Genomic DNA, 26,658 nt, shown 5'->3' with positions numbered 1-26,658 from the left:
TTGGAGACCGGGAAACCACCTGCGGTCACTCTGAACACAAATCCGCTAAAGACAGCGCTGCCTTAGTAGACAATTGTAAAAAAGGCGGACACAGCCTCTGATTCAGGTGGCTATGTCCGTCTTTTTTTTTTTTTTTTTGCTGCCAAACCACAGCCCACGCATTGTGGGCGGCGATAAACGGAGGGGACCTACGCAACCAGAGGCGGTTCATGAGAACCGCCACGAGCGACGCATGGAATAATAGGAGCGGAAGAAGCAGTCGTGAATGCGCCTGGTCTGCTTGAAATTCGTCACGCGCGGCGCATTCGCGGGCGACAGTGCGCTCCCCGGAGGTGCTTCCCTAACAACGGCAGAGTCCAGGGCGCGAATGCGGGCGTCGCTATTCGCTATATGTGCACTCCGCGAGCATTCTGATGCCGCTTTGCCGCAGTGCGCGGCTGCTCCCGCAAGAAGCGCCAACGCAGCCGCGCGAGAGGCACCTCCGCCGTTGGCGACCGCCCTCCAATCCCGGCCCGAGGAATGCGCCGGTTCCTCCTAAGCATTCCCACTGGGCTTTCTAACTGCCATTCCTTTCGCCTAGCGACAGCCCCAGGCTTACTCCTTCCTGCTCCTGCCGCTGTTCCAACGCTTTGCTTTTTTTTTTTCCCTGCGTCCTCCGAACTTCGCCATCGCTCACGTAGCGCCCTGTTCAAGAGGGCCGGCCACGTGCCGAACCCTCCTTCCCGCAACTGTGTCCTGGTTGGTTTCGACAGGATTCGCGCTTAAACCTTCGTCAATGTACGGCCGAGTGTTATGTCTGTGTGCGCTAGGACGGAACGCACAGGAACGAAATCGCCGCTTACACCTCGCAAGCCAAGCTGTGATAATAGCCAGCCTTAAAACGCGGCTGCTGTGCTTCCACTAAGAAAACCATCGCCAGAAAGAGACCGCTCTACTCCCCTCTGGTATTTGTGGAAACCTTGAACGTTGTGTAATGTACCTTACACCCTGAATGGCGCAAGTGATGTACCCCCCTCTCCAGAGTGCCTCAGTTATTTTCATTCTCAACACTTTTTTGCCTTCGGGTTTCCGAGGGGCGTTGTGAAGCTCAAGGTTCTCCTTGGCTGATAAATAAGTGTGTTCAGAAAAAAAAGCTTTTGGGTTAAATGAGTGCTGGTTATTAAGTTTAAGTAAAGAAGTCTGAGTGTTACATTTGCCCGAGAGCACCGCTAGTCTCGCTTTGTAAGAAACGGTCCGGTTGGAGACTATCGGCGTGTTATCATTACGGCGGCAAGAGATAAAAAGGCAAAAGATAGCTCTGTGAGGGGACTGCAGGCACTCTGTCTTACTGCAGATTCCAGTGCGAGACTGGTCATTCGACTCTCAGCTTTTTAAACGCTCCTTTATAATGTGCCATGTCTGGTCAGTCTCACCACTTTGGTTTAACTATAGTACAGCGCCGGTAGCTAGGGACATTTACGACCGATCCACTTGCATGAATTGGTCTGAAGTGTGGTAATGTGTGCAGCTTCCGTCAAAGTCTGCGTTCGATTTGTGTGCGAAGGGGAACGCTTTCCCAAAAATAGATCTCGAGCATAAACTGTCCATCTAGCGCACCTCGCCAGTTTCTTTAACCTTGTATACGCAGCACACTGTTCACTTATGAATGCGCAATCTTTTCGCTTTGCTCGCTGGAAATTTCTCTTCACTCCCGAGGCAACCAGGGTACATCCTTAGCACTCGAGCACACCAAGCTTATACTTGTACAGCCTTTTCAAGTCGCCTAGTAACGCGAACCAGCAGCACTTCGCGCCTTCTAATGTGTTCGTTATGCGATTGATTTATGATAATATAGCAAGACATGATTGCTAACACCGGCATTTCTTTTTGTTAATTATTGAAAGGCGCTTAGATTCTCAGAGCAGCGCCATGAAACATTGAACGGACACGCTGCATTCTGTGGATGGCGGAATTTGTGGATAGGAACAAGCCGGTACTGTGGCTGCTTCGAGATATGCACTCGGGACAGAGGGAGGGCGGTAGAGGATTCGGCCTTAGGTACACTTTCAGCGAGGCGCACGCATTGTAGTGTGGGAGGCGTCAGAGTTTGCCTCGAGATGCGCTTATTAACCGCACGCGCACCGTAATTGTGCTAAAGCCAGCCCGGCCGAATCCAATTCACCAACGTAATGAAGGACGTAATAAATTAAAAGTAAGTGTCCATCTCACTTTTGCTTTCCAGATTTTTATTGAATTTTTTTCATTGGAAGATTATTTATTATTGGATTGTCTCTGCAGGCATTACAACAGAGAAAGGGGAGAGGGGAGGGGGTGTAAGGAGTGTTTGACAAAACTTGGAACACAAAATTTCAGACACCGCAAAGTGCGGTAGAACGCATCAAAAGATTGAGGTTGTACAACAGTCAAAGGCAGACAGTTCCCAGTCTCGAACAATCTCAACAGAAATGGATAATGAAAAGCGTCACCTTTAAAACAGCGCACATTTACTTGTAGCGAATGGTGTCCCCTTTGCGATATACAGTCGAGCCCGCTTATAACAGCCGGAGATATAACGAACGCTCGGTTATTACGAACGAGGGCGTTGGTACCATGAAATATGTATTAAGGCTATACCGCTGTGTCTGCGATACAACGAACTCTGGCCGCACCACGCTTATAGCGAACAAGGAGGCTTCATAAACTCCTCCCCCCACCCCCCCCCCTTCCCCCGCCGTGTCTAAAAGTTTGCGCTTCCTGCAATCGCGGAGACCCAAGAGCGTCTTTAAGCACCCGCGACAAAATGTGGCGATCCAAAACACAATAAAAAAGACTGCATTGAAACTCTGGATAACCGACTGCCAAGCGCACGCCCATGACCTGTAAGAAGTCAATCATTGCGTGCATGTGTGCGGGCTGGGCAAAACGTCTCAAATAGAAGGAGAAGCGCGGTGAGCGCTAGACTAGCAATAACTGGCCAATTTACAAATAAATAGTTAACTAAATGACACACAACGATGCTCATTCGGCCGTGTGACGTGGAACGGGCTTAAGAGACCTGTGTGGAGAGCGGGATCCTCACAGCAGTTAGGTCATTTTATAAAAAATATGCGCATCTCTTACACACGAAATCAGCCGTCGCTGTGGCTCAGCGGTTATTGCGCCTCGGCTGCTGACCGGAAAGACACGGATTTGATCCCGGTCGCGGCGGCCGCATTTCGATGGAGACGCAATGCTAGAGGCCCCTGTACTGTGCGATGTCAGTGCGTTAAAGAAATACAGGTGGTCAAAATTAGCCGGAGTTCAGTTCAGTTCAGTTTATTACCTTAAATGTCCCCCGTAGCGCCATTACATAAGGGGTACATCATAGCCCTCTACTATGGCCTCCCTCATAGCCTAAGTCACTTTGAGATGTTAAACGCCCTTAACCATAAACCATCTTACACACGAAAACGTCACACGATACACATTGTGCCGCGCTTGGCGCGAAGTTTAAAATGTATGGTGAAAAACCGTCATTATAGGGTGTCGGCTTTCGCAAGTGGCAGCATCTTTATTTCTTGACCATATTGTCAAATAGCTAGGATGAAATAATTCTCGTTTAAAGAAGCGAATATACGTTAAAAGCTTTGTGGCATTTGCGAAGGCACTTAATGGTACGTTTTCCGAAGCGCCATTGTTACCAGCCCATTAAGCAAAACGCTTTTGGCGCATGAGCACGGCTACTGTGCACGCTCGCTTGCGCGCGCTGAGAGCAGCTGTGCGTGCGGCCACTTGGCTGCCTTAGCCGACTTGGCAACAGCATGCCGCCAAGTGGAGGTTGTTCGAAGGCGCGGCGGTTATGCCGCGTCCTTGTATAGGATTTTTTTTTGTGCATTTCGCTTTTTGGCAAGGAGTCGTAAAGAAAGAAAAATATTTTGGTAAGAACTGGGGTAGCGTGCTGTCGTTTCATTGCTTTACACAATTATGAAGGCTCCACGGTTGCCAATGTTGTAATACTTTTTGAATCGCCTTAGTATGTGTAGGCTTCCGGATCACTCAAAGGGCTCACACTTGCCCAAGGTTTTCACCGAAACATAAAAAACATAGGCACATAGTGTCCGTAAAATATTACTACGTAAACCAGGGAGTCTTTTCAGTTTTTAAGTGTAAGTAGTATCTGAAATCTTAGCTTCTTTCTCAGCCTGTATTTCGAATGCTTAGCAAAAACTCTGTGATTTCCGAACTGTTCCTTTCACTACCAACAGCGCCAGCAAACTAGATTATTTTTCATTGTTTGAGATTCGCCATAATTTCTAATTAGGGGATGAGAGGATCGAGTCATTAACACGGTCAGTGCACTGTTTTTAAGGATGCAGTGTTGTGCTTGGACTCTTGGCGCTCGTGAAGCACAGATGACCCGACATATATTGCCGCTATTAGGTGCAGGCAGCCACGAGGAGAATAGCTGCTAAGGAATCATTTGAAACGCCTCGCAGTGAATGCATATCTTGACTGAGGATAGCGGCAAAGCGGAGGCCATAGGAGGAAGGCTCACTTAAACCTCAAGCAGGAGCGCATAGTGGAGGCGCCAGACGTATGCCACTCGAGAAGATGCACAAGAGCGTAAAAGCGCTGCGCGTCGGACATTTGCCAGATTAGACGCGCCCGTTCGCGGAGGCGTCTCGCACGGAGGGGATTAAAAAAACGGCGGCGTCGACGCAAGTTGGAAGCCTTGATTCGTGCTTCCCTGCTGCCTGGGCTTTCAGCCCCGTATTGCGGCGCTTTGGAAAGGACGCCCCGTCGCGGGAAGTGGTTGCCGAGCCTGCGCGCAGGCACAACCATTTCCGCTAAGCAGAGGAGCAGGGGAAGGGGGGGGGGGGGAGAGCTTACACTCGCCCTTGTTTTAAGATGGCGCCAGTGCCCCATCATGAGGAGACACGAGCTCGCGGCATTCGTGCGCGCTTTCGAGCGTGAAATCTGTGTTTTATTCCGCGTTTCGAGAAAGAAAAAGAGCGAGAGAGAGTGCGTTTACCTGCCAGCCATTTTGAAGCGTAGGCAATCATACAGACTCGGAATCGTGAACATCACTTTATTCTGTCACTTTCTGAGGTCCAATATCTGCTTTTAGTACAACAGTTCGTCTGAATTACTTAAACGCCGCCTCGTGTTCGTTTGGCAAGCAGTTAGAGAAGGCTAATTGCGTCTGCGCTTGAGGCACTGTGGATGACTATAATGATTTTATCAAGTTGTGCGATATAAACAGTTAATAATCCTCATAGCCCGTTCTTCTTACGCTGCTTCGTTATCCTGCTGCTGATTAGCGCACCAGGAATAAAGCCCATGCGAACGTTGCTGTAGGAGCCCAACGTCCCGTTCTCTGGAGTGCGCAGATGAGCTTACCGTAGTTATACTTCCCTTATGAATACAAATGATATCTCAGAATGGGACGTGTAGTAAATCGTATACTCCGTTTACTCAAGCGCGTCTGGTACGAAACATTTAGCATATTTCCTTTTCGACGTATGTGCCCTTCGGTCATTCTTGCCTATATGAACGCTCGAGCAGAGATGCAATGAGACTGTCACAGAAAGACGGAATTTCGAACGGCTACTAAACGCTTGAAGAAAACTTCCGCGTTCTACTTAACTTTATGCAATGATATAGGAAGATTGTACTAGCATGACTGCAGTTGCAATAGCTGTAAGAATTGATTCTCAGTGTCCAATTAACTGAACCGTACGTGGCTTCTCGGCCTCTGTTGAGCGTTCCAGAGACCGATTCTCATCAGTGGAGTGTAACTTTCGACTCAGAGAGCCTTCGTCAATATTTTGTTTTGAAAAATTTGTCGCAAGCAATTTAAGCCAAAGAGAACGACAGAAAAAAAAAAACCAACCCACAGTAACTTTCGCCCAGAGCGCCAAAGAGTGCATGCCTTGATGGATCGTGAAGATGCAACATGAAAACCACACTGTGTAGTACAGCACCCTGGTTCTTTTTGCTTTGTTTTTTTTTCGTTAGAACCCTGCGAACTAGGCAGAGCACAAATCTTGTTGGTGTAGAATCAAGTTCAAGACCACTGTAAACGGAAGAGTACAGCGCTTCTCCTGAGGCTGAAAGGTTGTCTTAGGTAAGCGGTGTTTGGTTTTACTTTTACCGGCACTCACTGCCGCTCGTTATCAAGAGGCGCCTCCCGCGCTCCCGAGTCGGGCAGGAAAAGCTTGTAACCCGGAGGTAAAAGCACGGGGCCCAGGAAGAAAAAGAAGAGAAAAAATTTGCGAGGAAACACTCCGTGATTACGGGTTCCAAAGAGTACAAGTCGGGTTGTCACCGTACAGGACAGGAATGTTCGAGAGCCCAAGGGACTAGTGGCCTCTTCATTTGCCGGTACATAGCTCGTTTTATTTTTCTTTTATCGGTGGGGCAGTGGGGCATTTAGTCTTTTTATCAGCCTATCTGCAAAGGGGGCTGACAGGCACGACCTTTGACAAAACTAGGTTCGTGGTGTATTAAAAAGTGGCGCAGTAGACAGGCGGGAGACAGAAAAAAGCCATAAAGGATACAAGTAAAGGAAACTGCTCGAAGTTTCTCACCATTAGCCCACTGAACTTTCTGTACGGGGCAAGGGCAAGGAAATACAGCGACGCCCGAAGTAATAAGGATCATTTCTCGCTTGACGATTGAGGGCAGCGTAGACATATCCGGAGGTATTGGCATTGATACAAAAAGGCCGCATTCTTACATGGCCCCGTTTTCTGCGAGAATCTTGTATTCTATTAGCTTCTACCATTCACTCGCTCGTGGCTTGCCGCACAACGAGGAATGCTTTGTTGTAGCTTTCTTCATATTTGCATCTGTGGAAAGCGTGCATTTGAGCACAATAAACACAGCCGTGCCGCAAGTTCAGAAGGGGTGTTTCTTGATCCTATTGCTTTCTTCATCTTTTCGGCGTATATTTCGCTTCCAGCGAATAAACGACAATGCAGCCACTTCTAAGGGCAACCTTCGAAGCGAAAGCAAGAACAATTAGACATGAGAATACACTTGCCGCCCCAGTAGCAGGATATCGAATTTAAGTTGGAAAAATACATCACTGATAATTCTGTACACACACATGAATCCCTCTAAGAAATCATAGCAGTGGTTCAAAGCTAAATCACATTAATTCCTGTTTTTTTTTTTGCTCACCTGTTTTGATTGTTACAGTGCTTTAAAACTTTTCACAGTAATTCTTTCCCCGCTGACGGGACAAAATCGCCTATATGTAGTTTAAGCGTATCGTAACTAGGCACTACTATGTTTTCTTTATTTTATTCGAGATGTTTGTCATGAGGCGCAATGATAGGGGATGTAGAAGAAGGAGTGTAGATAAGCCTCGCTATATTTTCACTGTGCGCCCTATTGCACCACTACGTGGTGCGAACAGTTACTCCTAGACGAGCAAGTGAAGAATGTTCAGAAAAAAAATCGAAGTTGTGCGGCTTCGAGGTCGTTTCGAATTAGTTCGGATAATAAATGCCTGTGAGCTGCAGAACCCGTCACGCACTGGGTTAGAGCACCTTATGTTTGTCAGACTCCCGCGTTTAAAGAAAAACAGGAGTCCTTTTCCTTTAGGGCGTCCTCTTGAGTTGGAAGGAATAATTAACGAAAGTCGGATTATTCGCGTTTTTTAAAGCTTATTCTACTTAAGTTATTGCCGCAAAAATACGGCTGTCTTATCTATATCACTTAGAAAGCGCTGGAAGCTCTAGCCTCACGCGGTAATCTGCGCGCCCTATGGTGAGCCCGAGGGGTAAAAGGAAGGCCTCAGCCCTGTAGAGGTCCGCGGTTTAAGCCGCGAGTCGGGGAGAATTTTTCTTTATCTGCGAAGATGCAGGATGGTTGGTTAGTCCCTTGCGCTCAGCAGGACGTTAATTACCATTATTCCCCCATTCATGTGAAAAGGGGGGCTTGAGAAAAAACAAAGCCCCGTGTGGAAGAGACAATGATTCCATCCACCAGGGAAGCCGGTGCAATTGCGAAGGGAAGGGACGGTGGCGCGCCCTAATACAGTCTTTCCGTCGGCGGCGCCTGCACGCGGCGTTCGCCGCCGAGCCCGGGAGCGCGACAAAGCGGCGGCGCTGCCGAGGGCCAGCCTGCTGGCGACAGGAAACGGCCCTATAAATCCAGGGGAAGAGCGAGAAGCTACGCCTCCGCCGCTTGCGAATGATCCTCGCGTGCTCTTATCTGCCCTCTGGGCGACCCGTTCGGCGGTCGCTTCGACGCTGTTCGCGGCCACTGCTGGGCACTGAGCAGCCCCCGCGACCTGGCTGCCTCCTCGAGAGATCGCGGAGCAGTGTGAAGAGGGGCGCACGAAATAAAGCTCGCTCAAAGCGTAACGGAGGCAGCAGTCTTCAGGGGTAGCGTCCAATTTCTTTGTTTTCGTTTGGGACGGGTTCAGCCTTTGCAGGGGCGGATAAGGCGGCGTTCATCTGAGCCGGGTGTCCGCATGTGAAGTGAAGTGCGTAAGGAGGGCGGGGAAGAGAGGAGGTTGGCTAGCCCTCCACTCGTTGCCCACCTGACACTCCACTGCAGCAGGGCAGTCTTTGGATGCGCGCGGAATAGAATCCGCTATCTTTTGCGACCCACGTGTAGAATGGCACGCGTTGACCAGGCTGTTTTCAAGTAAATTTTCTTGGTTAGCGACGTTTGGTTTGGACACTTGATATGCGTTAAGCGTATGTTTTGCAGATGAAGTTGTACAGAGAGGCAGCCTTGCTGCAGATAGCAGCGTTTGTCGTGCCGACGCAGCGTCCTGCAGAGGAAAAAAAGAAGTCTAAACTGAAGACTGCGTTTGTCTAGCAACATAAGGCCTTTCGTATTCACCGAAAACAGTCACTTGCGAGTGATGAAACGGTGGCATTAAATGGACGCTCTAGATCCGGCAGCTAGCCTCTCAACAAGATAGAACGCTCCAGAGGTCAAGGTTCTACACCTTGTGTTTTGTATCTTGGCGCGCTCGCGGTTCCAAATACGCTTCGATAGCTCTCCGCGTCTCATTTATTTAGCAGTCGCGCTCTAGCAATGACCAGGAGAGGAATATTTGCTAATATTTGTCTCTAAAACAATTTTGGGCAACTGGTTAGAAATCATTTTGCGCAGTACTTTAAACTCCGTTTCATTTTGCCGTTCGCGTACACCATCCCAGCTCAAGCTTGTTGCTAGAGGCATGAAATTTAACTAAAGAGCCAGGCCTCGAAAAATACCGCGGCATGGTGCATAGACAGAAAAGGCTGCTCACGACATAGCCAAAAGCTCGTATCCTGCAGTACAAAAACTTCATGGCATGCCCACATTTCTTTCAACTCCTGGCGTGTGGCAGCATTCCTGAAGATAAATGAATTTTATGCCCATAACGTGCCTTCTGCTGGCGTCAGGCACCGATCCATGGAAGAAAATAGTCTTCAAGGACACTTTCAGCACTTCCATACAAATATCAGCCACGGCGAGCGCCGAAGCAGAGAAATGTAACTACTGAAAACAATTCGACGCAAATGTCTCCCGTTCCTGGGTAAGAAAGCATTTGCGGAGTATCAGTCTCTGTACTACGGTATTAGTTATCAGAGATTTACAAGCAGTGCAAATAGTACTTGTCTTACGCTGAATCGTAAGAATCATAGATGCCAATATTCCTAGAAACTCTGCCATTTTTTTTCTTTTTCTTTATTATTTGTCAGGGGCGATCGGGGGGGGGGGGGGGGGGGGGGGATAGCATTATTGCTTCGTATAGCTAGCACTGGCGCCGTACGAAACGCAAGTAACTATATCGATGCCATGTTCCTGTAAAAGCTGCGCGATTTCGTATGACTGCCGCCGAATACAGAATGAGTTTTGTGGACAAAACTCACCCTAGCCAGTTTACGCATGCTGAAGTTCTTTTTATTCTCTATGTGTACCTCAGTAATGTCCATGATATCCTGCAAAAATAGATAACCATCTTGTTTCCTCGCAGAGCTGTACGTGCTTTACTTAAGCGAGCCTTGCGTTTTCCAGTGGAGAATTCAGGTGCACCGGAACAACTGCGTTTACGAGGCCATTCTTCCGTTGAGGCTAATAACGCCTCGGCTGATCCGACAGGAGCGTTTATTCTCTTTTCATAGTGTACTTCCGACGGGCTCGTCAGATCTTATTGTTTTAGATTTTAATGTCTCAGTGAATCCTCGCTTTAAAAAAAAGAAGGAACAGATTATGTTTCTGAATGTTAGCCCGACGTATAGTTTTATGACTATGATTGTAACGTTAATCGTTACTACACCTCACGCGGACTATATTTCCCTGTCACTGCGACGCGGAGATCGTAACAACGTTTCTCCGTCCTCTCAGCCCAGGCTTTTTGCTGCCTTTTTGCGCAGCCATGGCTTGGAACCTGGTTCTTCATAAACTCCTCAGACTCTCCCTGAAGCCGTAAATCACTCACGAAGCTTTTTCTCGCAACATGCGTCGCGATCGTTATAGAGGGACCCCTCGCCTGCATTCGCTCCTCTCCGAGACATACAGCACCGTTGGAGACAGTAGCTTTGCACTGAGCGGACGCTAGTGGGTAAGGTGAGCCTATGCACTAGGAAATAGCGTCCGTAGTTAGAATTCAACGTCGGCGTAACGTTTTTTGTCTTAATAAGGTAATGTAAATTTGCGCAATATCTTCCATGCTTAGCGTTGCGAAAATTCTGCGTGAAAACCCACTGGGTGTGTGCGAACCGTAGCAACGCTCGCCGTACGACGACACCTACAACGCAGATACGGTAATTTCACTAAGCCGCTGGAACACAGCTGCGCGCAAGAAATAAAACATGGGCAACCGACGCGCATGCCGATAAACAGGAAGCAATTCCGACGTTTATATCAGCTACCTTGTAGTCAACATCCACCCTACGCGGCAGTCGCCTTTTAAGCATAAAATGTTTTTGGCTCCTATTCTCCGCAAAGTAGGCGACCATTGTCATAACCTGAAGCCGAACTTGAGGCATAACCGGACACTAAATATGCGAGCGAGTTTATCCGAAATATTCCGAAACTTCCTGTCCGAATGGCACCTAGCATGGAAGTAAATCTTCAGCTCTGACCGGGCTTTGAATCGGCGGCGGCGTAAATAGATCTGTGCCACTTCCCGTTGTCTTGCCCCACTCGGCCATGTCGGTCTTTTTTCTTTTAAGCATGGTATTTATTACTGTGATATGATGTTCGATGTCAGGTCAGGCTGGAATGAAACGCGAATAGTGCCTGTTAACAAAACGAAATATTTGACACGCGCACTTTCGGCTACAGTATACAAATAGCCTGATTCATGTTCCTGGGTAAAGGGTCTACCAAGGTAGATATTCATGAACAGTTTGTAAAGGAATATTTCGCAGCAAAGTAGAAAAGTGTGGCATATGCGTGTTCGCGTCTTATTCGGGCCTGACTGTAGATGAGCTATTGACAAAGCCTTAAGCAGCTGGTAACAAAATCATTCCAAAACCAAACACTTCGGGGCAACAAATCATTAGAAGGGAAGCGAGGCTTAAAATCCTACCAACAGGGAGCGTCACTCTGGTTCGATGTCCGCCTGGTTATACAATTTTTGAAGATGAATGGTCATTTGGCTGAAGGATTTTGTAGAAACAACAGATTCACAATGCGGGTTCAACATGCGCGTTTTTCATAAAATAACGGAAATTTGGGCTTGTTAGTTTCGCATCTACATAATAGCGTAAGACAGCAAAGACGACAGACTAGAAGAGGGGACGAGCGCCACCTTTGAGCTGAAGGTATATTCACACATAATGGCGATATTGTCGCCGACAAACGTAGGGCGACACAAAAGGGGGCTTTTAATCCGAAGGCCGAAAAGACCAGCGGCGCGCGTCCGAGCGGGAACGTCGTCTTCTTCGCTTCCACACGAGCCCAGCCAGGCCGTTCGGCCGCATGGCGGCGCTCGCAGAATGTGAGCAGTGTGACATTGCCCCCCTCATTTCAAGAGGCATTGCCTCTATGCCTCCGGCAAGGGGAAAAACAGAATTGAGGCACCGAAAGTGCGAAGGTGCGTGTGGCGGCGGCACTGGATGTGAACTCCGACAATGGCTAACGGGCGTAATACGGTTTCATGCGGGACACGTGGACGACTTCAGACTTGGGCGCTCGAGAAGAGCGGACGACTCCTTGAGCGAACACTTCATAGTTCACCTCGCTGAGTTGACGTAGCACTTAGTAGGGGCCGAAGTAGCTGCGCAGAAGCTTTTCAGAGCGCCTGCGCAAACGTATAGGGCTCAATACCCAGACATGCTCGCCGGGTTGGTAAATCACCTTCCTGTGGCGGAGGTTGTAACGCAGGGCGTCAGTTTTCTGCTGGTGTCGAATCCGTTGTTTAGCAAGGTGGCGAGCGGCTTCTGCATCACGAATGAATTGGTCAGCGCCGGTGACAGACGAAGGGGCACACTCTGGGAGCAGCATGGCGTCCAGCATGGTCAAGGCGTCCCGGCCATACCCCAAACGGAAGGGAGTGAAGCGCGTCGTTTCTTGGAGGGCGGTGTTGTGCGCAAACGTGACGTAAGGGAGTATTTCGTTCCAGTTGCGATGGTTAGCGTCGACATACATAGACATCATATCTGTGATGGTCTTGTTCAGCCTCTCAGTAAGTCCATTCGTTTGAGGATGGTAAGCAGTCATTTTTTTATGACTGGTGCCACTGAGACGCAGGACCTCATGTGTAAGAGCCGACGTAAACGCGGTTCCCCGGTCAGTTAATACAACCGCGGGGGTGCCGTGGCGAAGGAAAACGTGGCGAAGAAAGAACTGTGCGATTTCAGCCGCGGTGCCACGGGGAAGAGCCTTGGTTTCGCAGTAGCGGCTGAGGTAGCCCGTGGCAACAACAATATACCGGTTACCCATGGAGGACACTGGGAATGGGCCCAGTAAGTCCATCCCGACTTGCTGAAATGGGATTTGCGGTGGATCAATTGGCTTCGGAAGGCCGGCCGGTTTTGTCGGCGGTATCTTCCGTCGTTGACACTCACGACAGGTTCTAACGTAGCGGTGGGCGACCGCAGCAAGCCGAGGCCAGTAGTACCTGTGGCGGAGGCGTCCCAATGTTCTGGAAAAACCAAGGTGGCCAGAAGAAAGGTCGTCGTGGCATGCAGCGAGAACTTCCTAACGAAGCGCGGTTGGGACAACGAGGAGATACGCAGTTTCGGTCGGGCTGTAGTTTTTCTTGTAGAGGACTCCATCTATTAAGCAAAACGACGAAAGTCCGCGCGAGAAGAGTCTGGGAGGAGACGGAGAGGTTCCTTCGAGGTACTCGATTAGAGCCATTAGTTCGCAGTCGGCCCTCTGGTGGCGGGCAAGGTCGGACGTGGTGACAGTGCCGAGGAAAGCAGAATCGTTGTTGGGCTCATCTGGCGGGCACGGAAGAGGAGCTCGGGAGAGAAGTCTGCATCGCTATGTTGCTGACCCAACTTATACAGGATAGTGACGTCGAACTCTTGCAACCGAAGGCTCCACCGTGCAAGGCGCCCCGATGGATCTTTGAGGTTCGCAAGCCAACACAAGGAGTGATGATCGCTGACGACTCGAAACGGGCGGCCGTACAGGTAGCGACGAAATTTGGTGATTGCCCACACAACAGCGAGACACTCCTTTTCCGTGGTGGAATAAATCATTTCGGCACGGGACAAAGTGCGACTTGCGTATGCGAGCACGCGTTCCCCACCGTCTTGCCACTGCACAAGCAGCGCACCGAGGCCAACATTGCTGGCATCTGTGTGCAGTTCCATGGCGGCTTTCTTGTCGAAGTGGCCAAGGATAGGCGTAGATTGGAGGCGGGCCTTAAGTTCTGTGAAAGTTGTTTCCTGATCCTGGCCCCAGAAGAAGGGTTAGGAGTCTTTTTTCAGGCGAGTCAGCTGCTCTGCGAGTTTGGAGAAGTTTTCAACGAACATTCGATAGTAGGCGCAAAGCCCCAGAAAACGCCGCAAGCTTCGTTTATCTGTTGGCTAGGGAAATGCAGCAACGGCGGCCGTCTTTTCTGGGTCAGGGCTAACGCCCTGAGTGCTCACATTATGGCCAAGAAACTTTAGCTCCCTAAATGCGAAGTGGCACTTTTCAGGCTTCAGAGACAGACCTGCGGAACGAATGGCCTCGAAAATAGCACGCAAACGTTTCAGGTGCTCCTCGAACGTGTCAGGAGAAAATAACGACGTCGTCGAGATAGACAAGGCAGGACTGCCACTTCAGGTCAGTTAGTACGGTGTCTGTCCATCATACGTTGGAACGTTGCAGGGGCTGAACACAACCCGAAAGGAAGCACCTTAAATTCGTACGATCCGTCAGGAGTAACGAAGGCGGTCTTTTCTCGGTCACGTTCATCGACCTCGATTTGCCAATAACCGCTACGCAGGTCGAGTGACGAAAAGTTGATGAATAATCCGGTCATGCTCCCAAGATGCTGTTCAATACCGCAATCTCGCCCTTATTTAGTGCGACAGAAGATGTGCTAGCGCACGTGGCGTCAGCCTTGCGAATGAAAAAATGCATCTGCTGTCTCCCTAACACTTCTATCCTTGTATAGGAATATAGCTTCACTGTCTTCTAAAATTGCTCTACAGTCGTGTTCCTCGCAATGCAAGCTCAATCGAAATTGGACAGCATTTTGTGAGCATGGCCGGATTCTTAATCTTATCAACGTGTGTATATTTCCACTCTGCATGAATAACCTTCGGTTGAAAGTTAGCGCTCGTCCCGTCTTCTAATTTGTCGTCTTTGTTGTCTTGCGCTATTATGTATACAATTTTTCTATAGGCGGTGCATTCCATTTGCAAAGAACATGTCTACCTGTTCATCAACATATAAGGAAGCATTACGGTACCGTACGCTATGAGAAGCCAAATTAATTTGCTTTTTCAATGTCCGCTGTAGGATATCCCTAAACCAAATTGCGTCATCACGATTAGTGAAGCAATGCTCAATTGTTTCTGGAACGTCAAAGGAACGGCAAATAACTGAAGTCACAAAAATTCCCTCTTTCTGAAACCATGTCTTCACGGGAACGTCTCGGTGTGCATTTTGTAAAAGAAAGTCTTGGCTCACGGTGAAACTGACATTTTACGCCCCGTACAAGTGGATCATGTCCACCCAATCCAGAACACATTGAATTGTAAAATTGTGGAGGGAAAAACATTGAAACCAAGTGTTTTAACAAGCGTTTTCTCTACACTTAGAATAAAAAATTCAGTTGAAAAACGAGCTGCTAGCAAGCGTAGTGCAAAATACACCTACTGAGAAACCCTCGTAAGGAAGGAAAGTCACAAAACTCAGAAAAAAACAAGCAAAGTGGACGCAGCATTAACTGAACTTCTCTGCAGGGCCGTACGAGCTAACGGGCGTGAAGCGGTTCAGAAAATCACAAAGTGGAAAAACTCTGTCGCACATAAAAATTGGCTTAACCAAGCCCATCAGCGTGGAGAGGTCGGAGAACATAATCATGTCTCATGGGCTCAGAGCACGAACCTCACGCAAAAGTTTCAAAACACACGATAAAAACGGTGGATATAAAGCTTGGCGCAATGAATAATCTCCGAAACGTAGCATATTTTTCTCGTTACACACATATTACGGGTGGTAGCCTTGCCAAATATTGATAGACCGATGTCTATCAACGACGGTCTGAGCACGGCGCTGTAGAATCAGCATGCGAACTTTCCAATAGCATGCGCTCTGCATGTACACGCTTAATGTTAAGCCAAGGTACTTGGGCGGCACACGCGTCCGTGCAAGACCTGCATATTCAGCTGACGAAGGCACCAAAATCCAAACCATAGACCGCACATCTTTGAACAGCTTATCTGCGCACCAGAAACTAAATCTAAACTGTTCAATCGAGCGGTCAACTTCATTCACGCCTGGTTTTCCGCACAGAAGAACGCTAGATCATCTGCACATTCCAGAACCCAGAGCTCATTATCCAGGATACGAATATCTCGGACGGTACTACTCTGCAGAATGCTACGGCGCAGCGTCTCTAAATACAGTGCGAACAGAAGCACGGGCTATGGACACACTTGTTCGACAGAGGAAAAGATGGGCACTGACTGAGAAATATAACCGTTTACAGTCAAGTCAGTAGATCAGTTGTTAAAGCAAAGGTGTGCCCAATTGTAGGCTGTTCAACGAACATTGCCGCGTTCTGAAAGCGAGAAAATTGACGAACATAGTCAGAGGCCTTCGCAAGGTCAATTTTAGGGATTGCCAGTTGCCCCTGAGAGTTGCTGCAAAGCTGTAAAGCTGCTCGGACAAAACGTAGGTTGGTTTGAATGGAATGTCTCCTCAAACCACATGTCTGGAGACGTCCAGTGACAGTAGACACTGCTAAGTGTAGCGAATTTGATAGGACTGTTGCCGAAATCTTAAAGCGGCTTTTGGTCGAGTTAGGCCCATAGACCATCGCTACAGTCCCTCACGTCGCGCACTTAAAAGAGCCCTTAGAAAAAAACTGAAGTGGTCCTGCATTGATTGACCACATCATTCTAACGACAAGAACGCAAATTTAGCTTTTTCAGCTCGATGATATGGACTGTGTGGACGCCACGAGTTTGAATCGAATGGCGGAAAAATTTTTACATTCAATTTTCTTAGCCATATATAAGTTACTGGAGAAATGTCCACATACCCAAAAAGAGCCCGACAATCATTTTTTTTTCGAAGAATGGTAATTAGATGGACTTTATCCTTAGTGTCCTGTTAACTGGCAGCCTCTCGCGTTGCGCTTTCGACATCTCCGTCATCTTTAACCTGTTCGTTCTGCGCCGCGAATGTTAACGAAGGCCGCCAAATAGAAAATGGGTCTTGAGGAAAGCATGGGCGCAGTCGACAGCGACCTGTAGCGCGTGCTGACTTAACCTCCTGTTCGTCGGAGACGGGCCCTGGTCATGCGAGCGTCCACTCACCAAAAGCGGCTGACATCTGCTCTCAACGAGGAGATAGACTGTGAACTTTACGGCGTTAACATTATAGGAGCACTATGCCCGTAAATGGCCTGCACCATGTGAAGCTGAAGCCGAGGTCTCAGCCACCGCAGCGCCCCTAGCGGAGTGTCGTAGTACTAGCGCTATGGCGAGTGGTGCGCCTCTAGCGGACGGCACTCACAATAAAAAACTCCGATAACACAAGGAAAGCCGAAGAAGATGACATCTGATGATTACGGCCGCCGATAATTGTCACTAAAATGCCATGGCCCAGAGGGAATTCCCCGTGGGGCGCGGTCCGCATAGCCTACTGGTGAAAATGCACCAGTAAAAATTAAGTATAGCTCCTAGTTAGTAGCCAAGCACCGTCCGCACCTCCCAGTGTCTCCCGAATGCGAGGCGGATGCGCTAATTACTAGTGCTGCGATGCTATATTGGAGCATTCACTCTAACAAAATAACAATAGTACGTCACCATTCCTTAGCGAACACAAGACAGCAAACGCTGAGTCATGCGACTTAAAAACTCGTAACAGTCCCGCAATTTATTTATTTTTTTCGTCGTGAATCCGCCCCGCTCTCTCAGTAGTATATGGCGTTCGGCTGCCGAACATGAGTCAGACAAGTTTGATCCCGGATGTGGCGTCCTAGTTTCGGAGGAGGCGAAAAGCGTAAACGTCCGTGTACCGAGATTTCGTTGCATGCAGGAACCCCAGGCAAACGAAATTAATTCGGAACCCTTCACTACCCAGTGCTTCATAGCGCACAGTTCCTTATGCACGCAAAAGCCCCTCAACCAAATCCAGAGCACATTATGTTGGAAGGAGAGTAGATAAATACGACAACAACCGTAAATCGTGCAGACCGACAACAACCGACAACAACCGTGCAGACTGCTCTTTCTTTGCGCACACACATGTAGTATCTCCGTCAATTTTGGTTAACTGGGTAATTCCGCAGACATTACTTGTTTGTTGATATTCATGTACCTATTTACACTCTACTGTTCTGTGGAACTGCACTGACTGATGCGCATTGGAAATTTCGGGCATGGTACGTCCTATACCAAGCCTGCAACGACGACCCAGACGGGCAACAATATGACAAAATAAATATCATCACGGCGCGTGCACTTCGGACCCTTCAACTTGTGGAAAACCTGTCCCCTCCTCTGTTTCGACGTGGCCGACCATCTCCATCGTCGGGCGTCAGGACAGCACCGGTTGGGCGAGGAGGGAAGTTTCCCTCATGGGGCAAGCGGAAACAGCGACGGGAGCGCCATCTCGTAGGTTACGCGTAATTCTGCGGAACCGGAGAGGGTCTCTTCGGGATCCGGCCAGCGTCGTGAGCGGTTGCAGCCGTACGCTCTCGTCACCTTCCGCGGTAGGCGCACGGAGATCCTTTGTGCCTTGCCTCTGGACTTCTGGTTCCAGGCAGCGAAGGGAGCGCAGCAAACGCGCGCTCTCGGCACCTTCCTTCCCCGGCAAATGCTCGGGGGTGGCTTTGCCCCAAGAATACGTTGCGCACGGGAAAACCCGGCCGCCATTGTCGGCGCATGCAAGCGTTTGCCGCCGATACCTCCTAAGTCGCGCCCATGCCCCAGCCGGTAAGTCGGAAGTCCTTCTTACGTAGCCTATTTCCGAGGAATGGCTCGTTGATGTTTTGTAGCTAGCTGGCCCGCTCTGTGCATTAATTGCAAGTGTAATTAATAGCCTATGAGTGTTAACGCTTTGTCGTCCCATCCCTTTGTGTCCATCGAGCAGGAACGCTGCATCCGCGGAGTGGGAGTTGGGTCGAAGGCTGTCCCCTCTGATATTTCCACAAACTTTATGCGCCTGACATTTAGTGGGAAAAATATTACAAAGAATTCGAATTTGGCAGTTGTTCTCAAGCTCATAAATTGCTTTTGAGCAGAAATTTGTATTATATGTCTAATATATTATTACGCGTCAAAAAAAAAAACTCTATGAGATATATGAAGCCCGATGTATGAGAGCTCGGAAGATTATCCATCTTTATCGGTTCGTAGCTCACTATCCTCTTGACCCGTTTGCGTACACGTGATCAGTGGGCTAGACACTTTTAATAAATTGTTTCAAGACGTTACAAAAGTTAGCAATTCTAAGCAATGTAAATGTGAACTGCTTTCCTGATCCCCATATCAGAACTTAAACGAGCACTGTAAGACTAAAATGGGGTGATCACGCCGCAAATATGAGAGCAACTTAATTTTCTCCGACAACACACTGCTTCCCATTTAAGCGTACAGATGCTGACTGCCCTAAAATCGCTGGAGTGAATAGATGGAATATTTTTCTTTTCATTTTATCTTTTTTTTATAACAAGTTCTACAAAGGTTATACTCGCGCGAAGATTAGACGCGCCAAGCTATGCCGAAGTTATCGCCAAAGTCTGTGGAACGAATCATAAAAAAACTGAGGTTAAGTTAATGCAACTCGTTCATGGTCAGCTTCTCATACCGCTATAGAATCCATCAGCTGTCTGAGCCAGTTAAGCCTTTACAAGGAGAATGCATTTACTCTTCGAGTCAGATGACGTCGTGACGGCAGCCGCACCACTTATCGCTCGGACAGATCATGATATAAGACTCGCTTTCATTATGAAACGTATGTCTCTGCGTTGAAATCCTGTGCCAAAAAAAAAACGTGCTGCGATACGCAGCTACCCCTTACGGCTGGTTTCTCAACAATGCGAAATCACAAATTTCCTCTGAAGCTGCTCAAATCTGTCTTGAGCGAGGTTTATACTCAGAGGGCGTTAGTTACTGCCGCTTATAATCATCATTTCTTTAGGAGATCATCAACAAGAATTGACATCTTCATCTCTTTATTTAGGCGCTTTATGCATGAAATGTGGCTAGGGAATCACATTAGTGAAGCATACAGCTCTACCAACCGCGCGGCCGAAAAAAGAAACTGACATAGTGCAAAAGTAAAAAGCGGGAAGGAGCCAAAAGCAAGGATGCGGGAAACGTTTAGTATCTCCTCTTCATTTCTTTCAGCGGCGTACATCCTACTATGCTGACGACGTCACCGAGCGCTTCCTTTCTTGAAGGCATATTTGAATATAATAATTGAGGAGCAACAGAGGAAAGTAATTTCCTCGATATTGGAACCTTATGTTAATTTGTCCTCGTACATCTATACGGCGACAAGGGAAGACCAGCAGAAACAGGTCGGTTAACGGAATTTAAATGAGCGCTTCGGCGCTGCACACAGCAAGACTGGCACCTCTGGCGAAGCTTTCGTCGCCTCGTTCGCATCTGCGCGCCGCGCCGACTCGCGGAGGGAGGCGCATTCCTTCGCGTCGGCCACGCTCCCGTGCTCCCCGCGAGGCGCGATGTGTCGTCGTGCCTCGCGTGGCGTGTTTATATGCAAAAACCGCGGACGGACGAAGCGACGGGAAAGATATGAGGCAGGGCGCGAAATCGATTACAGGTCGAGCCCAACCGCAACGCGGTAATAAATGCCGTCTCGCACCTTCCTTTGTTTTCCTTTTTCTTTGTTGTGTGTATTTGCTTTCGCCGAACGAAGCTTTAATTAAGCCCCGCAGGCAGCGGCGTGCCTGCACAGCCCTTTGCTCCGCTTCGCCAGGGCTCGGCCGGCGGCTGCCCGCTCTCTCTCTTTGCTCGCGAGAAGCGCCGCGCCTCCCCACGGCACCTTCAGCGACGAGATCCAATTTCACCAAGGCGTGTCTTCATTAACGCCAAAACGGAAGGGCTGTTCGGGGCATTATGCTCCAGCATCACGTTGCGCGTTCTACCGCGTGCGAACGTGTGCGGAATCGCACCTCCGCCGCTGCACGACTCGGACGGGGCCGATAAGCGCGCGGCCGCCTCTGCTGCGGCAGGAAACACACGGCCGACGAGTGTTTTCTCTGCGACGAAGGGGGCCGCTTGCGCTGCTGCGGCTTGCGTTTCTTTTTCGCGCTCTGCTTTCGGGAATCAGCGTTGGGAGGCCCCGTCGTCCGTGCGCGCCCGCACTCTTCGCGGGGTCGAGTTTCAGGAGAGCGCGACGTCTTCTTCCTCGTTGCGCCACTTTCGGTCGCGGGCTTTGCTGCTCGGATTCGAGACGGCGAAAGTCGCCCACGATTGATCGTGTTCGATGTCTCCGGGGGTTCTTCCGACTGCGGCTCTTGCCTTGTTTGACTCGTCCCTTTTTTGTATAAATATAGATTGCCCGCGGGGGCGGGGAAGCCGGTGCTAAACATTCCTCGCTTTGCGCCCTCGAAACAACTACGGCGAAACTGATCCGTGTTACTTAAGTTCACTGCGCACTGCCTCAACCCCCCCCCCCCTCTCTCTCTCTCTCTTTCTGCTTTATCCTGTTATTCGTCTTCGCTTATCTCCGCCGAGCAAAGCTCCGTTGCCTACGATGCATCCTCGCCGGAGTGCAAGCGCCCATCATGTAGCATTCACTTTTCGCATAATTCTCTCTTTTCTTTCTCCATTGGCAGATCTTTCTTCTTGCACGCGTTCAGTTTTTTTTTGTTTTTTCTCTGTCGAAATACAAGTCCGTCGCGTGAATAGCAATTCCGGAACACGGGATTATTTCCCTCTGGTGTAGCGGCGTCAGCGATCGAAACGGCGCATTTGTCATTTTACTTGACGCCTCATTGGAGCAAGGAAGTACAGTGGCAAAATATACTACGCCGCGGGTGGTTAAGGTAAAAGGAAAATGCACAGCCTTAATGCGCACAGCGCACTGAGCAAAGGAGAGGAGCATGGAGTGAACGGGAAAAAATTATATACATCAGAGAAACGCTGCCTAAATACTCATTTGACGCTATAGCGCTAAGTGTTATTGCAGCTCTGTGTTTACAAAAGCAGTACACGGAAAAACATACGTCTCAAATTCAGCATTTCGGAAAAAAGTCCACGAATACAAAATAACCCCCCCCCCCCCCAAAAAAAAAAAAAAAATTCCACTACATCCACTAGCACTGTGCGCCGCATTACCTAAAGAAACAGAGACGCTTTATTTTATAGAAAGCGCGCAATTTCGCACATTAACGAGGTGAGTGCGCGCCAACACGGCGGCGAGTGAGAAAAAGGCGGACACTTGCAGCTTGCAGAGGCCGACAGAAGCAGCCAGGAGAGATTCGTAGGGTGGAAAGAGGGGGCGTTTATTTCGTTTACAGCCAGTGTGCGCTCGCATCGAGCATTCGGCCTGGTCGCTTCTGCGTGCGGTCTGTATCGCGGCCGCAGCGCGCCGCGTCGGTTCGGAAAGCGCGTCGAACCGTTCGTAGCGCACGCTCGGCAAACAAAGGCTGCCTTTGCCATTCCGCAAATTGCATTATGAAACAGCGCTCGTGGGCCGCCCCCGCTTCTCCCTCTCCCCCACCCTCAGTTCCCACCCGTACCCACGGCGCCCCCGACCGGCGCCACGCTAGCGTATACAGCAGCAAAGACCGAGAAATGCAGAAACTGTTTTGCGACTGCGGGCGGAGCGTCCGCGCCAGTGTGTCTCCAGAAACAGGCCCACCGGAAGAGACGACGGCGGTCGGGGGAGGCGGTTGCCAACGCCGACTGTGAAAAGTAAATAAACCGCCGCGGCAGCGGCGGCGAAGAAGAAAGCGGCGGCAGAAGGCATCTTCCGATTCCAGAACGATAGTCGCGGCACATCGGACCGATTTGGGCCCCGACAGAAGGAAACAACTTCCGCCTTCGCCTCCCCCTACTGTGGTTTCCGAGCGCGAGGCCTTGGGGCCATTGTTCGACTCCCGCGCAGTGTGGCGCCGCCCCAGATAGTCTACCTCTTCCGGGAAGCGTCACTTTCCGGCGGCGGTGGATCGCCGGAGGAACACTTCTTGCGGGATTCCGCGTGGCGAGGCGCCGTTCCTTGCTTGCGACTCTTAGCGCACTGGCGGCAGTGGCTCTGTCCGCATCACAAGCCAGAAAGTGCCCGGTGGTAACTATAGCCCCTTCATTAGTTGCATTTCTCGCGTTGCTCGCGTCGGCTGGCCGGCTGCCTACTTTATTGTGTGCGCTCTGCTTGTGTGAAAACAAAGCACTACATCAACTGAAAGAACCATGCCAACCAGCATTTTTGTGTAGGCGGCGAACATCCGTATTTAAGAATTCCCCCCTTCTCCCTCTAACCCGCAGCGCCCAAAAGAAAATAGTAACAACAACCATCCGGCACGTTATGAGGCTCCGATAGCATTGTTACTTGAATACCAAAGAAAAAAAAGCGGGAAAGCTCCTGCTTGGATTTGTGACAGGGCGGGATCTGGAAGGAGGTGCGAGTGGGGAAAGGCAACTGCTTGAGTGCGGGCAGCCGAGAAGAACACTTGCAGCAGCAGCCGCAGCAGCAGCAGCAGCACCGGCAGACTGTTTCGATTTCATGCGGTCGTCCGTGCGTTCGTGCTGCGTCTAGCGAGGCCTGTTGCGTGAGCTACAAGCAGACAGAGCCGCAGGGGCGGAGGGAGTTCGCCCGCGTGGGCGCGCACGCACGCAACACGAGCACGCGATGCATCGGAATTTCGCGTCCTTTGCGCGCCGTGTCCATCATGCTCCGGCGAGACTCTGCGAGGGGCAGAGCGGGGCCACTCCGAAAGGGTAAACGCTCAGGATAGCTCGGCACAACAAACGGGCCGTTTCCGTATTGCTTCGCGGCGCCCTTTGTTCGGGACTGCGCGCCTGTCGCGGGCTGGGGGCCGGGAAGAAAGTGAAAAGAGCCGCCCAGGGGGGCTTCCTTGTTTCTCGCCCTGCCTCGACGAGCAGCCGCGGCCGATTCCGTGCCGCTTGGCAATGTGCGCGCTCCCGTGACTGGCGCACTCCCCGCGCTGTTCCCTGCGCGTGATCGCTGTGGGTCGACCGCTAAATAGTTGCGCTCTCCGATGTAAGGCTGTGGCGATGATTTCATGCCCATCGCGAGCGAAACGCTGTATAGAAGACTAAAAAAACGGCTGGAGCTCGTACGCGTTTCTGAAGAGGCGCGTGCACGAAAACAAAAATCTAACGCAACAGAATAATACGAGGTATAGATTAAGAATTAAATTCGAATAAGAACTAAATACGAGGTATAGAAAAAAGAACTAGAATAAGAAAAAGACAGCCTATGGCTCTAGTTGTGGTTTAAGGCTAGTATTGAGCCGGTATGAGCCGCCAGTATCTTGGCCATTTGTGAACGATGGCTTCGCCAAGGTCTTCTAGCCTGCCAACAGGTATTCACACGTATGTCGCCTGTCCCATGCCATGTAATAGGGTTTCGTTTCACTCGTAACGAAAAGAAAGTGCCTGAAAATTCTGGTCCAACGTATTCTCCGAACTGTTTCAGTCGCTGAGCCGCTTTAGCTTCCGCGCATTCAGAGAAGCATCAACACAGTGAGCGCGAGCGGTTTTCAAAAGACAGGCGCTCAGTTTCTCCAGCGTGGCCGTTCTGCGCAAGCCTGTTGTGGAGATGGTTAGCTGGGAACGGAACGTGAACAGAATCGTATCTGCAGTCCTTCGATCTTCGACGAATGTTTTCATTAAAGTTGATGGGGTGGCCCCACAACTCCGGTGAAGGCAGTTCTCATGCAAAAATACGAGCGCTTCTTAATCTTAACCTGAGTGACTATCGAGGTGCTGTGTAACAGGGGCGGGAAACAAGCTGCTAGGGCGGAATAATCGTTACTGTTTCTTTCAGTCTGATCTGTTCGCTCACTTTTCAGTACAGAAGTATGCAAAGCTAGAACCAAAAGAAAAGGTAAAAAAAAAACTGGCGTGGACGTTTTGGTCTTCAAGGCGGTTTGTAAGGGCAGGCCCATGCTTATATAATTTCAGCAAAAAGAAGCGGATCACAGCCAAGCAACGAGCGAAATGAAAGACATATACATAACGAGCCAAACAATCATGCAACAGCAGTCATCCAGGTGCTGTATGTGGCGTAAAACGTGATAGAAACGCATACGCAGGAGTACACATTTTCCGCAATGCATAAATAGGCCATTTCAATGCGTACACATTGAAGGAGGGCTTAAATGAACTATATATTAGTTTTATTGAGGAGTATGTTGCGTTTTTTTTACCTTGTTGAAAATTATGTCAAGCTTGGCCTTGCTTAGAACGCTACAAACTTGGTACTCCCGCTGCTGCCACCCATAATTCTTGCTATCTTGGCTGTCTTTCTTCTTTATACTCGCACACCATTTCGAACAGAGTAGCGCAGCTCTTTCGTTGTGTCCATTAAGCATGCTTCACCGTTGGCCGATAGATGTCATGCGGTGTTTAAAAGTTGTCAACGCGCTTCCAAAATTGTTACGCCATCCCTTATATCTTCTAGTAGGGCAACTTTTACTAACGAAGCAATAAGTAACTTTGTTATGATATGTTGAATTTCGGTGCGGGCCCGAAGAGCGTGTTGCACAGCGAGCATGGCAGACTACCTGATAGCCGGGCTCTCTCGCAAACGACTTCGTGGTTGCAATATTATTGGGTGTTTGTATGATGTTATTAGGTGATTGTATTAGGAGTCAGCCTGAGAATGATGCCAAATGACTGGATTCCAGTTGGGACGAAGAATATCACGAAAACCCATCCCATAACGTCAACTGCTTTCCATCGGAAAATTTTGTTTCCTGCCTACTGCCGGTTTACTGATTTTTTGCACTGACTGAGATGTCACAGGGATGTTAACACTGGTATGACTGTTACTTACTCTGTACATACTTTATAGGCGAACAATATTTGGTGCCACCGCCTAACCAAAGACTGGCTTTTCGTCCGAAAAGAGATCCTGCGTTTTAAGGTGGCGCTGCGCCGTGAAGCTACTGGATCCCTGCAGTGAAGCCAAATAGAGGGCGACAATATGATCGATCTTGTCGGAACGTTTTTCTTAGCGGATGCAATAGGATTTGAGGCAGTACAAATAAGTATGTCGGAATGCACACACTGATCAAACCAACATTATGCTCTAGCCGACTAGTCTTTAAAAAGGTTGCATGTGCGGAGAAGCGTCATTCGATGCAGGGCTCATTGACATGGGCATCGCCAAGCTTATACGACGGCTTCTCTGCTGGAGTGAAATCACCTCATTTTCTCATATTCCTCCCAGGGTAATGCCCAGACAGCATTTTTCTGCTCTTCTGGGCATGTTTCATGTCTGTGTTTGCTTAATTACATCAAATACTCTATCACCTATTGGCACAATGTCAGCGATGATTTTCTTTTGAAACCGAAAGCGTTTTTTCGCTGAAATATACTTTTTTGCGCCGCTATTAGTCACTTGAATTTCAAGAAGTTGGTGCGTCTTACAAATTTCAGGCAATTTTTTTTTAATGACAAACCCATATCTTTCCAAGGTCTCTGTCATATTCACTGAGTGTCTTTATTTTCCAATTTTTCTTTTTAATTAAAATTTATCATTTACGCTTTAAATTCTGATTGCTTAGCAACATATTTGTTCAATTCAAATCTACATACTATTTTCTAGTTCCTCGCAACAAAAATATTCAGAGCAAAAAAACAATTTCTGTTACCTCCAAGAAAGGGGCAGTGTCTGTGAGGCGTCAAACATTTCTTCGGTGTTTAAATTATTGATATGCTAGCGCACTGAAGGTCACATGGAGAGCAAAAATAAAGAGTCTTTAAAAGGTCACTAATCACCAATTACTTTCTTCTTTTTCTATTTTTGTTCGCTTTGGCATCAAATGAGACGTCCTCAGAAATAAAGCGTGAATTTCTCTAACAACGCGTCAAAAAAAAAAAAAAGAAATATGCTGAATGAAGT

General features: G+C 49.1%; 1 protein-coding gene across 4 annotated transcripts in view; it reads left to right on the top strand.

Annotated features, from left to right (window-relative positions):
- Positions 1–26,658, top strand: part of LOC144115601 (band 7 protein AGAP004871-like) — a 668,261-nt gene that overhangs the window by 499,418 nt on the left and 142,185 nt on the right. The window lies entirely within an intron of this gene.

Source organism: Amblyomma americanum, chromosome 1 (genome assembly GCF_052857255.1).
Source record: "Amblyomma americanum isolate KBUSLIRL-KWMA chromosome 1, ASM5285725v1, whole genome shotgun sequence".
NCBI lineage: Eukaryota > Metazoa > Arthropoda > Arachnida > Ixodida > Ixodidae > Amblyomma > Amblyomma americanum.
This window is presented reverse-complemented; position numbering and strand designations above follow the sequence as displayed.